The sequence below is a fragment of the Molossus molossus genome, unplaced genomic scaffold, assembly GCF_014108415.1.
Source record: "Molossus molossus isolate mMolMol1 unplaced genomic scaffold, mMolMol1.p scaffold_m16_p_2, whole genome shotgun sequence".
In the NCBI taxonomy this organism is placed as follows: domain Eukaryota; kingdom Metazoa; phylum Chordata; class Mammalia; order Chiroptera; family Molossidae; genus Molossus; species Molossus molossus.
In genome coordinates, this window is record NW_023425355.1 from 65,365,849 (window position 1) to 65,386,464 (window position 20,616).

Genomic DNA, 20,616 nt, shown 5'->3' on the forward strand with positions numbered 1-20,616 from the left:
ATTCCTACGCAAGAAGAATTAAGCTAGGCTACCAAGATGGTCACTGGCTAGTTGAGCTGGGTTTGAGACTATGTGAAAAGAAGAGAAAGAAAGGAAGGGAATAATCTTACCCAAGGCAAGAAAGAGCAAAAGGAGTTCTAAGGTTGTGTTTTTCAAAATGGTTATGGGTCCTTTTGGGGTGGGCAGTGAAGATTTGTTTGGTGAAGGATACTTTCTCTCTGGTTAGGGTGGTAAATAATAGAGTACAAATAATTTCAAGTTGTAGATCACAGATCTTTTGGGTTAGCACATTGTTCAAAGCATGTTAATTACTTTAAATTGCTTATCATGCTTATTTTGGCTATGGCAATTCAAAAACTAATTAAGGAAGTTTGTCATTTGTCTCCATCCTGAGGTTACTTGTTTGTGTTGCCCATCCCACCCCCATCTAGGCACCACTCATTCTAAACTTTTTAAAAATCCAAGTATTTTATAAGGGTCATTTCCAATTCTGAAATCCTATGGTCTTTTAAAATTCTTAAATAGATTATATAGAATTTTTTGAGGAAAAATATCAGATGTTATACCTGCATTCACATTTGGTACTGGATGTTGATTATTCTTAATAGAAAATTATAGTTTTGTTAAGTTGATTGCTAAATGAACAAGGACTATACATTTACACTAATAAAATATCTTATCCTTGCCATAGTTTTGTGGATAACACATAAACAGGCTATGTTTATAATGGTATTTGTTAAAAATTAAAAGATTCAAATCATGTGACTAGCTATCTCATAATTTCAATAGCATTTCCCCTTTTATTTGAACACTTAAGTTGTCAAATTTTGTGCTTTCTGGAAGAAACATTAAAAAAATGCTGTAATTAGCAGAAGAAATAGGAAGAAAAATGTAACCACGATAAACAAAAATGGCAATAAATAAGTACATATCTATAATAACCTTAAATGTAAATGGATTAAATGTTCCAATCAAAAGGCACAGAACAGTTGAATGGATAAGAAAGCAGGACTCATATATATGTTGTTTAAAAGGGACACACCTCACAACTAAAGACTCACATAGGTTGAAAGTGAAGGGATGGAAAAAAATATTCCAGGCAAATGGAAAGGAAAAAAAGAGCTAGAGTAGCAATACCCATATCTAATAAAATAGACATCAAAATGAAGGCCATAACTAGAGACAAAGAAGGCCACTACATAATATTGAAAGGATCTATCCAACAGTAAGATATAACCTTGATAAACATATATGCACCCAATATAGGAGCACCAAAACACATTTAAAAACTTTGGAGAACTTCAAAAGATAAATCAACATCAATGCAATCATAGGAGGGGACTTCAATACCCTTCTGACATCACTGAATAAATCCTCTAGAGAAAAATTAGCAAAGAAACAGAGACTCTAAATGATGCACTAGATAAATGGATTTAATAGATATCTACAGAGAATTACACACCAAAAGTGCACAATTCACATTCCTCTTAAGTGCACATGGAACATTCTCAAAAATAGACCACATGTTAGGACACAAACTAAGTCTCTACAAGTTCAAGAAGATTAAAATCATATCAAGCATCTTATATCACAATGGCATGAAACTAGAAATCAATTACAACAAAAACACTCAAAAACATTTGAACATATGGAAACTAAATAACATGTTATTAAACAATTAATGGGTTACCAAGGAGATCAAAGAAGAAATTTAAAGCTCCTGGAATCCAATAAAAATGAACACACAACAACATAAAATCTATGAGATGCAGCGAAAGCAGTTCTGAGAGGGAAGTTCATAGCATTACAGGCCTACATCAAGAAAACAAGAAACATTTCTCATTGACTATCTAACCTCACAACTTAAAGAACTAGAATGCAAACAAACAAAGAAACAAACAAACAAATCTAGAGAAAGTAGAAGGAAAGAAATAGTAAAGGTCAGAGAAGGAAAAATGACATAGAGACTAAAAAAAAACAAACAAACAAACAAAAAAAAAAACGGTTCAAAAGATCAATGAAACAAAGAGCTGGTTCTTTAAAAAGATACACAGTACTGATGGACCCTTAGCCAGACTCACCAAGAAACAAAAAGAGGGGACCCAAATAAACAAAATTAGAAATGAAAGAGAAGTAACAATTGATACCACAGAAATACAAAGGATCATTAAAAAATACTATGAACAATTATATACCAACAAATTGGACAATCTAGACGAAATGGACAAATTTCTAGAATCACAATCTCCCAGAATTGAATCAGGAAAAGATAGAAAACCTGAACAGACCAATGAAAACTAAAGATATTGAAGATCTCATCAAGAAACTCCCAGCAAACAAAAGCCCAGACCTGGATGGCTTCATGGAGCATTTTATGGAACATTAAAAGGAGAACTAACACCAATTCTCCTCAAATTGTTCTAAAAAATTCAAGAAGAAGGAAGATTTCCAAACTCATTTTATGAGGCCACCATAATTCTAATTCCAAAACCAGATAAAGACACCACAAAGAAAGAAAACTGCAGGCCACTATCCCTGAACATAGATGCCAAAATTGTTAACAAAATATTAGCAAATCAGATCCAGCAACACATTAAAAAAATGATTTAGCATGACCAAGTAGGATTATTATGAGGCATGCAAGGCTGGTTCAATATTTGCAAATCAATAAATGAGATACACCACATAAACAAAATGAAAGATTCAAACCATATGATCTTATCAATAGATGCTGAAAAAGCATTCAACAAAATCCAGCAATCATTTCTGATAAAAATGGTCAGCAATGTGGGAATAGAGGGATCATATCTTGACATAATAAAGATCATATATAAAAAACCTACAGCCGACATCATATTCAATGGGCAATAACTAAAAGCATTTCCCTTAAGAACAGTAATAAGAGAGGGCTGCCCAATTTTGCCACTCTTATCTAGCATAGTACTGGAAGTCTTAGCCACAGTAATTAGACATGAAAAAATAATAATAAAATGGATCCAAATTGGAAAGGAGGAAGTGAAACTGTCATTATTTACAGATAACATGATATTGTACACTGAAATCCCTAAAGATAGTTCCATCAAAAATGTACTAGACTTCATAAATGAATTTGGCAAAGTAGCAGGATACAAAATTAACATAAAGAAATCAACAGCATTCTTATACACCAATAATGAACTCACTGAGGGAAAAAAAATTTAAAAATCCCACTTACCTCTGCACCTAAGAATAAACTTAATTAAAGAACTAGAGGGAGAAAAAAATGGCTGCGGAGTGAATGGAAGCTACACAGAGCATCTTCCAGGACCAAACTGGATTTACAACGAAGCTAAAGACAAATCATCAGGAAGGGGCAACCGAAAGACACTTTGGAGGAACACATAACCGGGGCCACCGACTCAATCCTGGTAGGCTTGCGAGGATGCGAGAGGGGGCCAGGAGCCCACGGTCCGCAGCAGCCTGGGCGGGGACCAGCAGACTCGGCTGGGACCAGGGGACTCGGCAGGAGCTAATGCTGCCACCTTGGCTGTGGCCTGCTAAGCCCTTGGACTTGCTGGGACCAGGGGACTCTGCTGGAAGCTGCTGCCTCCTCAGCAGTGTCCCGCTACCGTGGCTTAGTCCTGTGGCTTCTGCTGAGTGCGTCACCCTTGGCTGGTGACACAGCCGCGGCCGCCCTTGGCTGGAAGCAGCACCCTCGGGTAAAAAGTTCCAGGCAGCTCCACAACGCTGAGTCTAGACTGAGGCTAAATCAGCAGCAGCCACTCATCATGGGCTCGGGCAGAGGGAAGGCAGACTGGACCGGAACTGTGTGGAGACACTCAGGTTTTGGAGGGTGCTCAGAGCATTTGTTGAGTGCAGCCATGCAGTACTTTGGTCATTTTCCTCCTTCCCAGGGCCCTGGGGAGAGGCGGAGGCCCCTCTCTAGGAGATTCAACCACCCCCCGGTGGCCATTGAAATGTTAATTGAGGCCCATTAACAAACAGCAGCTGCCCCACCCTCAGGAAATCCTCTTACACTGACCACCTGAGGGAGTTTTTCAGGCAACTCAGAAACAAAGGTTCTTCAGGTGACCTCTACTAATAGCCTCCAGGCAAAAAAAGCTAGAGGAAAACTACCATTCCCTGGGATAGCAACACTAACCAGCAAAGCTAAGACTTGACAGTGGTGTTTAAAGTGGGTCCTCCCTGGCTCATCCAAACCCAGGAGAGGGAGCCACAAACAGCAAAACACCAACACCCACAGGGAAAATTTGGCAGACTCCAAAGCCCTCTGTGATAGCCAAAATGGTGAAAAACAGAAATAAAAGCAAAATGAAAGAACAAGAGACTTCTACCGAAGATGAGATAAATGAGGTGCAGTTAAGCAAGTTAACAGAACTAGAATTTAGAGCCATGATGTTGAGGAAGCTCAACAGCATGTGTAAGGACATGAACACTATGAGAAAAGACATAGAAATGTTGAAAATCAACCAGTTACAAATTAAAAACCACCAAGAAGACAAGAAGAATGGCATATCAGAAATGAAAAACACATTGGAAGGTCTAAAAAGCAGAGTAGGGGAAGCTGAGGACCGGATCAGTGAATTAGAAGACAGGGTAGAAAAAATCAACCAATCAGAAAACCAAAAGGAAAAAACGATTAAAAAACAGGAACACAGCTTAAGAGAACTGTAGGACAACTGGAAACGGAATAATATTCGTATCATAGGAGTCCCTGAAGAAGAAGAAAATGAGCAAGGGTTAGAGAAGATATTCAAAGAAATAGTGACAGAAAACTTCCCTAATTTGGTGAAGGAAGGAGGCATTCAAGATCAAGAGGCACAGAGAGCCCCAAGTAAGAAGAACCCAAACAGGCCCACACCAAGGCACATAGTAATCAAACTGCCAAAAATTAAAGACAAAGAATCCTAAAAGCAGCAAGAGATAAGCAACAGGTTACCTACAAAGGAAACCTCATAAGGATCTCAGCTGACTTCTCACAAGAAACACTACAGGCCAGAAGGAATGGCATGAAGTAATCAAGGTCATGAAAAAAAAAGGATATGAGTCCAAGACTACTCTACCCAGCAAGGCTATCATTCAAAATAGAAGGTCAAATAAAGAGCTTCCCAGACAAAAAAAAAAAAAGGCTAAGGGAATACATTAGCACCAAAACAGCACTGCAAGAAATGTTAAAAGGACTGCTGTAATTAGCAGGATAAATGCGGAGAAAAATAGAACCACACTAAACAAAAACGGCAATAAATAAGTACATATGAATAATCACCTTAAATGTAAATGGTTGAATGCTCCCATAAAAAGACACAGAGTAGCTGATTGGATAACAATGCATGACTCATCTATATGTTGTTTCCAGGAGACTCACCTCACAACAAAAGTCTCACATAGGTTGAAAGTGAAGGGATGGAAAAAAATCTTCCAAGCAAATGGAAAGTAAAAAAAAGCTGGGGTAGCAATATTCATATCTGGTAAAATAGACTTCAAAATTAAGGCCATAACTAGAGACAAAGAAGGCCACTACCTAATATTGAAAAGATCTATCCAACAGGAAGATATAACCTTGATAAACATATATGCACCCAATAGAGGAGCACCAAAATATATTAAAAATCTTATGGAAGACTTCAAAGGAGAAATCGATAGCAATACAATCATGGCAGGGGACTTTCACACCCTGCTGACATCACTGGATAGATTCTCTAAACAGAAAATTAGCAGGGAAACAGAGACTCTAAAGGACGCATTAGACGAAATGGAAGTAATAGATATCTACAGAGAGTTACACCCCAAAACTACAGAATTCATATTCTTCTCAAGTGCACATGAGACATTCTCAAAGACAGACCACATGTTAGGGCACAAACTAAGTCTCTACAAGTTCAAGAAGACTGACATCATATTAAGCATCTTCTCAGATCACAATGGCATGAAACTAGAAATCAATTCCAAAGAAATTTGAACACATGGAAGCTAAAAAGCATGTTATTAAAAAATTAATGGATCACCAAGTAGATCGAGGAAGAAATCAAAAACTTCGTGGAAACCAATGAAAATGAAGACACAACAACACAAAATCTATGGGATGGAGCGAAAGCAGGTCTGAGAGGGAAGTTCATAGCACTACAGGCCTACCTTAAATAACAAGAAAAATCTCTAATTGATTATCTAACCTCACAACTTAAAGAACTAGAGAGCAAACAAAGAAAAAACCCCAGAGCAAGTAGAAGGAAGGAAATAGTAAAGATCAGAGAAGAAGTAAATGACATAGAGACCAAAAAAAAAAAAAAAAAACAATTCAAAGAATCAATAAAACAAAGAGCTGGTTATTCGAAATGATTAAACAAGATTGAGGGACCCTTGGCTAGACTCACCAGGAACCAAAGAGAGAGAAACCAAATACACAGAATCAGAAATGAAAGAGGAGAGGTAACAACTGACACCACAGAAATACAAAAGATTGTTAACTACTACTATGAACAATTATATGCTAACAAATTAGAAAATCTAAGCGAAATGGAGAAATTTCTAGAAACACAGTCTCCCAAAACTGGACCAGGAAGAGATAGAAAACTTGAACAGACCAATAAAAACATAAGAAAATGATGATGTAATCAAGACTCTCCCAGCAAACAAAAGCCCAGGCCCGCATGGCTTCACGGGGGAGTTTTCCTGAACATTCAAAAAGAACTAATACCCATTCTCCTCAAACTATTTCAAAAAATTCAAGAAGAAGGAAGACTTCCAAACTCGTTTTATGAAGCCAGCATAATTCTAATTCCAAAACCAGTAAAAGACATTACAAAGAAGGAAAACTACAGGCCAATATCCTTGATGAACATAGATGCCAAAATCCTGAACAAAATATTAGCGAATCGGATCCAGTAATACACCAAAAAATTTATCCACCATGACCAAGTGGGATTCATCCCAGGGATGCAAGTATGGTACAATATTTGCAAATCAATAAACGTGATACACCACATAAATAAAATGAAGAATAAAAACCACATGATCATATCAATAGATGCCGAAAAAGCCTTCGACAAAATCCAGCATCCATTTCTGATAAAAACGCTCAGCAGTGTGGGAATAGAGGTATCATATCTAGACATAATAAAGGCCATATATGAAAGATCTACAGCCAACATCATATTCAAGGGACAAAAACTAAAAGCATTTCCCTTAAGAACAGGAACAAGGCAAGGATGCCCACTTTCGCCACTCTTATTTAACATAGTACTGGAAGTCCTAGCCACAGCAATCAGACAGGAAGAAAAAATAAAAGGGATCCAAATTGGAAAGGAAGAATTGAAATTGTTATTATCTGCAGATGACATGATACTATACATAGAAAACCCCAAAGACTCCATCAAAAGTTTACTAGACTTAATAAATGAATTTGGCAAAGTAGCAGGATACGAAATTAACGTCAATAACTCAATGGCATCCTTATACACCAATGATGAACTCACAGAAAGAGAAACTAAGATAACAATTCCATTTACCATTGCGGCAACAAAATTAAGATACCTAGGAATAAACTTAACCAAAGAAATAAAGGACCTATTTGCAGAAAACTACAGGTCATTAAAAAAAAAAAAAAAATAGAGAAAGATATAAAAAAGTGGAAGCACATACCCTGTTCATGGATTGGGAGAATTAACATCATTAAAAAGTCTATACTACTCAAGGCAATCTTTCGATTCAACGCAATCTCCATCAAAATACCAATGGCATACTTCACAGAATTAGAATAATTACTTCAAAAGTTCATATGGAACCAAAAAAAGGCCCCGAATAGCCACAGCAATCTTGAAAAGGAAAAATAAAGTTGGAGGGATCCCATTACCAGATTTCAGGTTATACTACAAAGCCACTGTAATCAAAACAGCCTGGTACTGGCACAAGAACAGGCAAATAGACCAGTGGAAGAGAACAGAGAACCCAGAACTGGACCCAAGGCAATATGCTCAATTAATATTTGACAAAGGTGGCAAGAGCATACAGTGGAGTAAGGACAGCCTCTTTAATAAATGGTGCTGGGAAAATTGGAACTTGCATAAAAATGAAACTAGACCATCAACTTACACCCTACACAAGAATAAACTCAAAATGAACAAAAGACTTAAATGTGACTCCTGAATCCATAAAAGTCCTAGAAGAAACTGTAGGCAACAAAATTTCAGACATCATACGCAGCAGAATTTTCACTGAAACATCACCTACGGCAATAGAAACAAAGGAGAAAATGAACACATGGACTACATCAAACTCAGAAGCTTCTGCACAGCAAAAGATACAATTATCAAAACGGAAAGGCTACCCACTGTATGGGAGAGCATAATTGCCAATGATATATCAGATAAGGGGTTTATTTCCAATATATATAGAGTGCTCATACAACTCCACAAAAGGAAGACATAGAACCCAATTAAAAAATTGGCAGAGGCACAAAATAGACACCTCTCCAAACAGGACATACAAATGACTAAGAGACATATGAAGAAATGCTCAACATCACTAATCATCAGAGAGATGCAAATTAAAACAACAATGAGGTATCACCTCACACCTGTGAGAATGGCCGCCAGTAAGAAATCATCAAACAACAAGTTTTAGCGAGGGTGTGGAAATAAGAGGAATCTAGTATACTGCTGGTGGGAATGTAAACTGGTGCAGCCACAATGGAAAACACTATGGTGTTACCTCAAAAAATTAAGAATTGAACTTCCATTTGATCCATTGATTCCACTTCTAGGAATATACTCTAAGAAGCCTGAAACACCAATCAGAAAGATTATATGTACCCCCATGTTTATAGTAGCACTATTTACAATAGCTAAGATCTGGAAACAGCCCAAGTGTCCATCAGTAGACGAATGGATAAAAAAGCTGTGGTACATATACACAATGGAGTACTATGCAGCTGTAAGAAAGAAACATCTCTTATCCTTTGAAACTACATGGAGGGACCTGGAAAGTATCATCCTAAGTGAAACAAGCCAAACAGAGAAAGACAAGTTTCATATGATCTCACTTATTAGTGAAATATATTGAACATAACAGTCTGAGGAATGTGGTAGTCCCAGAGACTTGGGAGTGGTGTACAGACTGGCAATTCCCAGATGAGGGGGTTGTGGGGGAGAGATAAACCACAGAACTTATATGCATGTATGCATGAAAAATGGACATTGAGAACAAACTAGGGAAAGGGCAGGGAGGGAGGGAGAGAGAACAATCAGTGGGGGAAAAAGGAGAAACATCTGTAACAAAAATTAATTAATAATAAAAAAGAAATAAAGGACTTATTTGCAGAAAACTACAGGATATTAAAAAAAGAAAAAGAACACATAAAAAAAAGTGGAAGCATATACCTTGTTCTTGGATTGGAATAATTAACATTATTAAAATGTCCATACTACCCAAAACAATCTATAGATTCAATGCAATCCCCATTAAAATACCAACAACGCATTTCACTGAACTAGAACTACCATTTTAAAAGTTTTTATTGAACCAAAAAAGACCCCGAACAGACACAGCAATCTTGAAAAAGAACAAATTAGGAGGGATCACAATACTGGATACCAGGTTATACTACAAAGCAATTGTAATCAAAACAGCCTGGTACTGGCACAAGAACAGGCATAAAAATCAATGGAACAGAACAAAGAACCCAAAAATTGATCCAAGACATTATGCTCAATTAATATTTGGCAAAGGCGTCAAGAGCATGCAATGGAGTAAAGACAGACTCTTTAATAAACGGTGTTGGGAAATTTGGATAGGTATATGCAAAAAAAAAAAAAAAAAAAGGAAAAGAAAAGAAACTGCACCACCAACTTACACCATACACAAGAATAAACTCAAAATGGATAATAGACTTAAATGTGACTAGTGAATCTATAATAACCCCAGAAGAAAGTATAGGCAACAAAATTTTAGATATGATATGCAGGATAATTTTCTCTGATACAACACCTAAGACAAGAGAAACAAAGGAGAAAAATGAATACATGAGACTACATCAAACTAAAAGAAAAAAGAAAGAAGCATCAAAATGGAAAGGGAACCCACTATAGGGAAGAGCATAATTACCAACCATATATCAGAAAAGAGGTTAATTTCCAAAATATATAGAGTATTCATACAACTCAACAAAAGGAAAACAAAGAACCCAATTAAAAAATGGGCAGAGAAGCAAAATACACACCTCTCCAAATAGAACATACAAATGGCTAAGAGACATATGAAAATATTCTCAAGGTCACTAATCATCAGAGAGATGCAATTTAAAACAACAATGAGGTATCACTTCACACCTGCCAGAATGCTGCCATCAACAAATCATCAAACAACAAGTGTTCGTGAGGGTGTGGAGAAAAGGGGACTCTAGCACACTGCTGGTGGAAATGCAGACAAGTGCAGCCACTACGGAAAACAATGTGGTGTTTCCTCAAAAATTAAAAAGTGAACTGCTATTTGACCCAGTTACCCCACTTCTAGGAATGTATCCTAAGAAGCCTGAAACACCATTTGGAAAGAGTATATGTACCCTTATGTTCACAGCAGCACTATTTACAATTGCTAAGATCTGGAAGCAGCCCAAGTGTCCATCAATAGATGAGTGGATAAAAAAGCAGTGGTACATATACACAGTGGAATACTATGCAGCTGTAAGAAAGGAAGATCTCTTGTCCTTTCAGAGAACATGGAGAGAACTGAAGAGTATTATGCTAAGAGAAATAAACCAATCAGAAAAAGACAAATACCATATAATCTCACTTATTTGTGGAATATAATGAACAAAATAAACTGATGAACAAAACAGACCCAGAGACATAGACAGGAGGATGGTTCAGACTGACAAACCTCAGAGAAGGGGGTTGGCATGGTGGGATGAGATAAACCGAAGAATGTATGTGCATATATGCATCACCAATAGACAGCAATCCTATGATTGGGGGTGAGATTGGGAGGAGGGTGTCTAGGAGGGGGAAAGGAAAGACATCTGTAACAAAAATAATTTAATTAGTAAAAGAAATATGCTTTGGGAACATGAATAAATGTCAGCAATATATCAGCACAGATCAATGGAGGTAAAATTTAGAATTAGGGATTAGGATATTCACAAGTGCTATTGACAGTGGGGTGTATGGTAAGATGGAGATCAATTTAAGAAATTTCAGTTCAGGAAAAGCTGGTGAACTTTGGTATGAGATTGATTTACAACAAAACGAAGAGTTCTCTAAGCTGTGATTCTTTGGGAAAATCAAAATATGACAGTATTTAAGACCCCCCCCCCCCAGTGTACTGATATTATACTCTCTGTGCAAGGTAAAAGGAATAACATTTATAAAGTCATCATCAGTGAGGATGTTATAATCTAGCCCTTGTTTTGTTTTTAATGTATGCTTATTATTCATATATTTTGGATGCATCATGGTGCTGAGTATGGAACTATCTTTTATGTCCATTTTGAGTAGTTCTTCTTAGCTTAGGTTTTCAGATATAACTATTGCGTGTGTACACGCACACACACACTTATCCCCCTTTCCTTGGTTTCTGAGTTTATTCTTATTTATTAACGCACTGCTTCAAATCCTTTAAAAAAGTAGTTAGGGCCTGGCCAGTTTGTTGATCATCATCACATGCACCAGGAGGTCACTGGTTCGATTCCCATCAGGTCAAGTGCTGCGGTTGTGGGCTTGATACCCAGTAGGGGGCATTCACGAGGCAGCTGATGGATGTTTCTCAGTCACTGATGTTTCTACCTGTCTCTCCCTCTCCCTTCCTCTCTCTGAAATCAATAACAACATATAGAACAGTAGATAGGACATAAAAATAAATATTATTTTTTAGCCCTGTGCTCATACACACACACATAGACACTCTGATAATATTTTTCATTTTTGGAAAATGAAAAGTAGATTATTGAAAATATTTGAGACCATTCTCTTAGAATAATTTGTAATCTCTCTGCTCCATTTTTAATGTTCGTCAGGATTAAAAATGTTTGCTATTGACCACATCATGCCACCAGTATCATTTTGAGGGATCATAGAATGTTAAAGCCAGCAAAACCCAAGAGATAATTTTTCTTAGTCCTAAGATTACATCCAGTAACTCCTTGCTAATACTGTTTGATTAAATTCTTTCAAAGTATAGATTTGATTAAAGAGGGAAATTATACTGCAGCCACTTTCTCATTACGAATGAAAAGGTAAGTCTATATAAAATTCCACTTTTTCATTCAGTGTTAATTTTCTAAAAGAACTCATGGTGTTAATAAGTTAGTGCTGTGCTTACAAGCTTCAAATCTATTGATTTAAATTGGAGTTCTGCATCTAGAAAGAAGATAGGCAGTGAAAAAATCAATTTTGTTTTAATCCGATGCATTTTAATAAGTGTGCTAAAGATTCATCATAACATTACCTATGGTAGTTTCATATTTGCTATTAGGAGCCTCTGCTTTAGATTCTCTACAAATGTATTTATTTCTGAAAGTACTGGAACGACATTCCTTAATGACATTCTCCAGTATGGATAGGATAAAATCAGGCTCTCAGTGTCCCTCATATTAAAGTGTCCTGTGTGGCCCTGGCCAGTTTGGCTCAGTGGTAGAGCGTTGGCCTGCGGTCCGGAGAGACCCGGGTTTGGTTCCCGCTAAGGGCATGTACCTCGGTTGCAGTTTGTCCCCGGCCCTGGTTGGGTCGTGTGGGTGGCAACCACTCGATGTGTCCCTTTCACGTCGATGTTTCTCTATCTCTCTCTCTCCCTCCCCACTCTATCTGAGCAAAAAATGGAAAAATGTCCTCAGGTGAGGATAAAAAATAATAATAATAAAAAATAAAATAAAATAAAATAAAGTGTCCTGTGTGGGTTTGATTAAATAATGGCCTGAATAAATTAGCATACCAGTTTTATAATTTATATATTAATAGAATCTTTGTCTTCCTTTCATTATATGACCCTGTCCCCCTTTCCAAATGAATATTTTATAGTTAGGATTTGCTATCAATCCTAGGTCATAATTATGTAATTTCTCATGTAGTCAGAAATAATCCCTTTAATTTTAACATGGATGCTATGGTTAAACCTGATCCCTGATTGAATTGTATATTTCTATATGTGTTTAGCCTAACTAAATTGAAATGTAAAGCAGAGTGATACACAGACTGTGGTTCTTTGAGACCTTTAATCTTTGCATTCTAGTATGAAATCATCCTGGGCTCTACTGAACATAAATTAGTCATGTGGCTCCAGTGATTGTAGGTAGTCTTTCAAAATCAGATTTGCATATAGCACTGATATGCATCCTTATGTTTAGTTATAGCTCCATATTACTTCAATACCTGCTGTTCTACACAAAAAGAGCTGAAGAGTATTATGCTAAGTGAAATAAGCCAGTCAGAGAAAAACAAGTACTATATGATTTCACTTATGTGTAGAATCTAATGAACAAAATAAACTAATAAACAAAATACAAACAGACTCATAGATACAGAGAATAGATTGGCAGCTATCAAAGGGGAGGAGTAGTGGGGGGCTGGGTTAAAAAGGTGAAGGTATTAAGCAAAAAATAAAACAAAACTCATAGACAAACAACAGTATGATAATTACCAGAGAGAAAGGGGGGTGGAGGAAGGTAGAAGAGGGTAAAGGAGGGCTTAATGGTAATGGGGGGAGACTTGACTTGGGATAGTGAACACACAATACAATATACAGATGTATTATAGAGTCGTATACCTGATACCTATATAATTTTATGAACCATTGTCACCCCAATATATTTAATTTTAAAAAAGCTCTTCAGTAGAAAGAAAAAAATCAACATTGTCACTTTGGAAAGTTTTTATTATGTCAGTCACATATGAGAAAAGAGATTGACTTAGACTTTTATACCTATTTTAATATCCTCCAGTTTATTGAATGTGATTTCTCTTGTACCAAAAGTCAGAAATCAAATAGTAAATGAAAGGACAACCTGATGTCAGTGATTTCATCTTAGGAAGGCTTCCAGGTAAACACCCTGCAAATATTCAAGACTCACAATATACAAAGCACTATACTGAGTCCTGTGAGGGTAGATGGTGCTTAGTGAGATAAAACCCCATCCTTAATGAGCTTACTTATTAGAAAATAGAGAAAAATAGAAAGGTCATGGCAATGAAAGAGAATGCAAGGATAATAAAATGTGTGCTGTCATGGAGGTTCAAGAAAAGGGCTTTAGGAGGACAGAAGAGGAAGCAGTTGACTCTGTTTTGGTGATCAACTTCCCCTGGGGAGTTGGAGAGCTATTTTTTAAAATTAGAGATGAGGAATTTTCAGAGATGGAGGAGAGGTAGAGTTATTGTCAATAGAGAAAATGGCATGACCCAAAGGCGCAAAAATAAAAAAAAAGTAGAATTGTTCTCCAGTGGAACATTACATTTAAGTTTGAATGTCTCAAGTTACTCATCACTGAAGCCTTGGGTTGGAGATATGGGAAGACATCCCTGAAATTTTCTCTTTGGGCACTTAGTTTTGTTGGCTGTTCTACTTCTGTATATAGTCAGATATAAACTAGGTTGCTTTCTGAATGCAACTTTACTTTCTGAATGAATTTATTTTATAATTGAAGGAGAAGAAGACTAATAAAAGTTTAAGCCCTGTATGAGCTGAACTCTGGCTCCCATTGACTTCCTTGGGAGTAGCCATTTATATAGCAGGATATGGCCAGTGTGAAAGATGAGAGATCAGTTTAGACAGTACTCATCCTGTTGCTCTTTCTGAGCCTGCTTCACTACAGTATCAGAGAGATGGGATTTAACCTGAATGCAGTCAACTAGTGATTCTGAGTTTCTTACTTGAACAATGGGGTAGTATATAATTTTCATCTGAGCCATTGTATTTCACTATGGAATTGGCCATGTGGCCAATGACAATTCATCCCTTACTTCAATGATTGCTTCAGAAATAGAATTGGCAACTGCTAGGGATACAATTAGGGAAAAAAAGGAACTTGGCTTCTAATACTTCAAAATTCACAGTGGGAGAATAGTAGATCATTTAGAGATCATTGAGCCCACCTCTCTCCCTCATTATACAGATGGTGAAGCTGACATTTAATTGCTGATTTCTTGTAATTTCTGGGATCAGCAAAATTAAGCCGATTTTGCCTGACCTCTCTATTCTCTTTACCTCTGTAGTACATATAAGAAACCAGACCTCCTTTTTCCTTTGGAATGGTCAGAGAGAAATGAGTCAAATGATGCAATGGAATTTGCATTCAGCATTTATTGTGATAGCCTTGACTTTTGTTTTATTGAGAGAAGAATGTGATTGTTTATAGGATGTTTCCTTCCCCTTATCCATGGATATAATTAAAGGGTTAGGGAAACTTCAGATCCCAGAGAGTTAGTCAAAAAGAGAACATTAGTTATTTCCTTTAATTTAAGAGGTCTTAGATACAAAGATAATTTACCTGGCTGAATAAAATAATCTGACATTTCTACTTTCAATTAAAATAACAGGAATTTAAAGATCTATCTAGGAAGTGGATCTAATAAAAGTGCTGTCTATTATGACTTACTTTCTTGAGAATTTCTAAGGTAGAGGGTGTTATGGTTAAAATCCTTATTATCCTGCCTATATTTCATTTTTCTTTAGAAAAATATGGTATGTGGTATAGTGATAATAGAATCAAAGAAATGTTTCATTCTTCTTTACCATATTGTAAATTGAACTGTTTTACAAAAATATGTAAAGAAATGCATTCTTTACATCCTAGAATATGTCCCACTTACTTCATTGTTTTTTTCTGTTTGTTTGTTTTTTTCTCTGATCTGAGCTTGGGTAAAGGGAAGAATGCAAGTTAGGAGACAGAGGAAGTACTTCTCTTATCCTATCTTGAGTAGGAGGATTTAAGTTGAAGGAATATTACCAATTATTCTTTTGTTCTTAAAGGTGAAGTAGACTCAAAATTATGAATCAGGAGAAACTCCTCAAACTGCTATTATTCATGCTGCTATATCAAAATCTTTTGTAATAAATTTAATGATGTTATCCTTTACTGAAATATTTGTGTTCTAAGTATATTTGCTAATGTGTATTAAAAATAGGAATAACAAAATAAAGAGAAGATGAAAAAGTACTTATAAATTTTATTTTATTTCTGCCTTATAAACACATTTTTCTTGTTGCTATGCACAATACTGCTGAAAGGTTACATTGTTGTATTAAGAATAGAAAATAATACTGTGTGAGACCTTTGACTTTATGATTTGCCATTAAGACCAGGGCTACCTGGCTGCTGTCTCAACCATCTCAAAACTGTCTTTTAAATAAGTGAATAAAGACAAGAACTCAACTGTGAGTTGATAAAATACTGTCTGATGACCAGTCAGAAACACAGGGTTGTTGTAACTACATCTCTTTTATTTTATTGCGTATACGTAAAATCAGACTATTTGACTTCTACTTTATGTTGCAAAAGCAAGTTGTAATAACCTTTGAGAGAGATGTAATAATGTGAGTATGATATAAAAATAGGTAAGCTAAGAACATTTTCTTTATTGTGTTTAGATAAATATTTTAAGCTCTCATAAACATGGAAATATAAAAAACAAACAAACAAAAAAACTGACGACTAAATTTCATCACAAGCCCAATTCTTTGTGTTTAACTTTGAAACATATACAGACATACATGATTTTTATCTTAGGTCTAATTCTATTATATGCAAAATATAGTGAGGCTACATATTTTATTTCAGAAATATGAATCACAGTGGTCTCTTAAGAATTACATAAAATTTTATTACATATTTATAATTTAAACATAAGGTTGTACAATGTAGAGAAATACTCTTCTAACATCACATTTTTTAGAAGTTTAGAAAACTTGTTTTTTTAATCTTTCTCATTATTAAAGTAATCCGAGTATTCAAATAGTTGTTTGAGCATGTATATACTTACATGAAATCTACCACAAAATTTTTTTTTTCTTGCCCTGGCCAGTTTTCTCAGTGGTTAGAGCATTTACTCGTGGACCAAAGAATCTCAAGTTCGATTCTGGCCAAGGGCACATACCTCTGTTGTGGTTCGTCCCCGGCCCAGGTTGGGGTCATGCACGAGATGACCAGTCAATGTGTCTCTCTCACATAGATGTATCTCTCTTTCTCTCTTCCTCAATTTGAGGATTCTTTTTATGAACAGAATTGAAAATCTTAGTGTTAAGAGTTATTGATGTCTGCAATAAATCACTGATAAAGCTGGAATTGGAGCTGTTGGCTTCCGGACGTTGGATCCAAGGGAATCGTGTGTGGAACACCAAAACTACCTTGACTTCCACACTCTAAAGATTAGCCTATTCCATTCGAGTTACTGACATGAAAAAAAAATGGACCAAGTACAATAACCTTTCCAGAAAGTCAAGATAACATACAGCCTACTTTCCTGTAAGATTGTAATGTGAAATATTTGGTAATTGTGCATATAAAGAAGGATCAGCCATTGCAGAGTGATTCAATACTTGTAAGTAATTATTTCATTTGAAGAATAGGAAAATCCTATTTTAAGTTTTTCAACTTTTTGTGTTTTAATTTTTTTAACCTTGAGATGTAGGACTATTTCTAAGTAAACATCAGGCAATTTTGTGATTTGTTTAAGATAGAAAATAATTTTGATTTTATAGCAAAAGAATATAATTTAAGTTACAAATTAATCCAAGTTGTTGTGAAGGAACCTTAGATTTAGAGGTCAAGAATCCTGGGTTCAAGTTTGAGCTTTGCCACTAATGAACTACTTTAAAACCTTAAACAGCCCTGGTCGGTTTGGCTCAGCGGTTAGAGTGTCGGCCTGTGGTCCAGAGAGACCCGGGTTCAGTTCCCGCTAAGGGCACGTACCTCAGTTGCAGTTTGTCCCCGGCCCTGGTTGGGTCCTGCCGGTGGCAACCACTCGATGTGTCCCTTTCACGTCAATGTTTCTCTCTCTCTCTCTCTCCCTCCCACTCTATCTGAACAAAATATCAAAAAATGTCCTCAGGTGTGTATAAACAAACAAACAAAAAAAACCTTGAATTTATAATATCTGTAGGCTACAGGTTTGTATTCCTATAAAAATAAATTTTGGATCAGACGTTTGCTAAGTACGTGTTTATCTCAAGGAGTCTATACTTCTTTGAATTCCAGGATTTATTTTTCCCTTCAGTACCTTTCCCTACTTCTACCATTATTTTGACATAAATAGCCTTAAATGTCAGTTTATGTTTGGTAGTATTCGCTTTAGGACACAGCAGGCACACAATAAATGTTTTTGTTGATGGTGGTGATACGGAGTTGGATCAAATGACCTATACATTTCCTTCCAACTCTAAAAACCTGTGACTGTTATATTTCTATCCAAGGAGAACTCAATTGTGCTTAAATCATACATAACACTTTAAAAAGTTAGTATCCTGCAATCTTTAATACAAGAAGTGCTAAGAGGTATATGGCTTTCGATTTTAATCTTTAGTTTTCATCTGGCAGTATCTTAATTAGGAAGCACTCAGCAGATAAGGCAATGTTCATAGAGCAATTGAAAAATTTTAACATAGGTAATTATAATAGAACTAATTGAAATTGAGGCTCATGGAATCACTAGTGAATGACTTTTACTTACATGCATTCTACTTTTTAGATGACAGGTAATAGTGTAGATATGAAGTAATCCAGAAAAGCATTTTCTCTCTAGCTTGGGAAAGCTAATCTGAGTAATTTAAATACTAGGTAGCTAACTGGGTATAGCTCTAGTTTTTAGTACTAACTGGGTATAGCTCTAGTTTTTAGTACATTGTTAGGCTAATTACACTCTGTGATTGTCAGGGAATCCTGAGTTCATTGCAGGTCACTCCTGGTGTTAGCTCTTGATAATTAAAAGGGAGTAAAATATCTTCCTTTCTAAGCTTTGGTATCATTAGCACATATTTTGCTCATCATTTTCTATATACTCCTCCTCATCAGTGAGTCACTGATAGGCCTATACACATAATAAGTCTTTGTAAAAGTACAAACAACATCTTATAGCCGAGACTATTCATAGAATGGGTTGTATCAAAGTAGGAAAGCAAATGGAAAATGTAGTTTGAGGTGAGCTTTGCTCATTTTGGTTCATAGTTCTTCAAGGTTCTTTCATAACACCTGAGCTCAACCCTTTCTGGTCAAATCCTCTGCGAAATCTACCCTTCTTCCCTAAATCTATTATGTTTTCATTCTCAGTTCCAAACTAGAAGTCTGACTTAAGTACTTCAGATTCAAATAAACTAGATTTGTTACATTTAGTTCTTTCCATCCTTTGGCTCTCTGGGTCTCCATTCTGCTTAGAACTCCAGGGTGAATTCCAATTCTGTCTGTGATTTTTTGTTGTTGTTGTTGTTTCTCCTGATCACCTATTCTTAAGGCCCCCTAATAGGGTTCAGGACAGGTTACCTCAAAGTATGGCACTGTGGCATATTGGATTTTTTAATTTTTTTTTATAAGAAACATTATTACCAAGGTGACCAAAGAAGCAGGCTCTGGAATAGCATTGACTGCAGCCAGAAAGCCAGGGTTTAAATTTTTTTCTTTATTGATTTTTAGAGACAGAGCAAGGGAGAGAGAGAGAGAAACATCGATGACAGAGAACATCAATTGGCTGCCTCTTGCATGCCCCCCACTGAGGATCAGACCCACAACCTGAGAATGTGCCCTGACCAGGAATCGAACTGGTGACCTCTTGGTACATTGGTGGACGCTCAACCACTGAGGCACACTAGCAAGCCATATTGGATATTTTAAACTGAAGGAGTTGAAAATGACACAACCAGAAAGGTTACTTTGACTTGTTCTCCCACACTACCCTTCCCACCAGTCCTGCTCTTCTTTCCTGAAACGAGTCTTAAGACCCTCATAGAAGAGGTGCTCTTCCTATACCAGGAGTAAAGAAGCATTCATATCTCTGAATACAGGGGAATACCAAGAATAATTTTAACAAACAGGCCTTGCTAAGTTTCCCCCAGTTTATGACACTTAGCTTCACATCATGCCACAATTTTCCAGTCTTTATCAAACCTAACATAAAATCATACAGGTTTAACCATTTCTTTGGGTCTTTATTTCCTTTTGGAGCCTCTGATGTCATGTAAAACTTAGATTAAATAAATGTATATAGCCCTGGCCAGTTTGGCTCAGCGATTGAGTGTCGGCCTTTGGACCAGAGAGTCCCGGGTTCAGTTCCTGCTAGGGGCACATACCACACACACACACACACACACACACACACACAAAGTTGTAAAATAAATAAATGTATATACTTTCCTTCTGTTCATCTGTCTTTGTCAGTTTAATTTTCAGACCCAACCAGGAATCCTAAGGGGGCAGAGGAAAACTTTTTCTCCACTACTCCCCTTTCCACAATTTGTAAACATTTTCTACTGGCTAACTAGAATGAAACTTTTACTCTTTGTCAATGTTGACTATTACCTCAAAACTGTCATCAGTTAAATCTTAACATATTATACACTCTATTATTATACAGATTATACTAGGTAAAAAAAATTCAAGAGTATATGGTATACACTGAATATGTTTTGGTAAATAATATTTCTAGTCTTATT

The 20,616-nt window shown here is 36.3% G+C and overlaps 1 protein-coding gene across 3 annotated transcripts in view; it reads left to right on the forward strand.

Moving 5' to 3' along the window:
• Window positions 1-20,616, forward strand: part of STK26 (serine/threonine kinase 26) — a 97,286-nt gene that overhangs the window by 27,911 nt on the left and 48,759 nt on the right. The window lies entirely within an intron of this gene.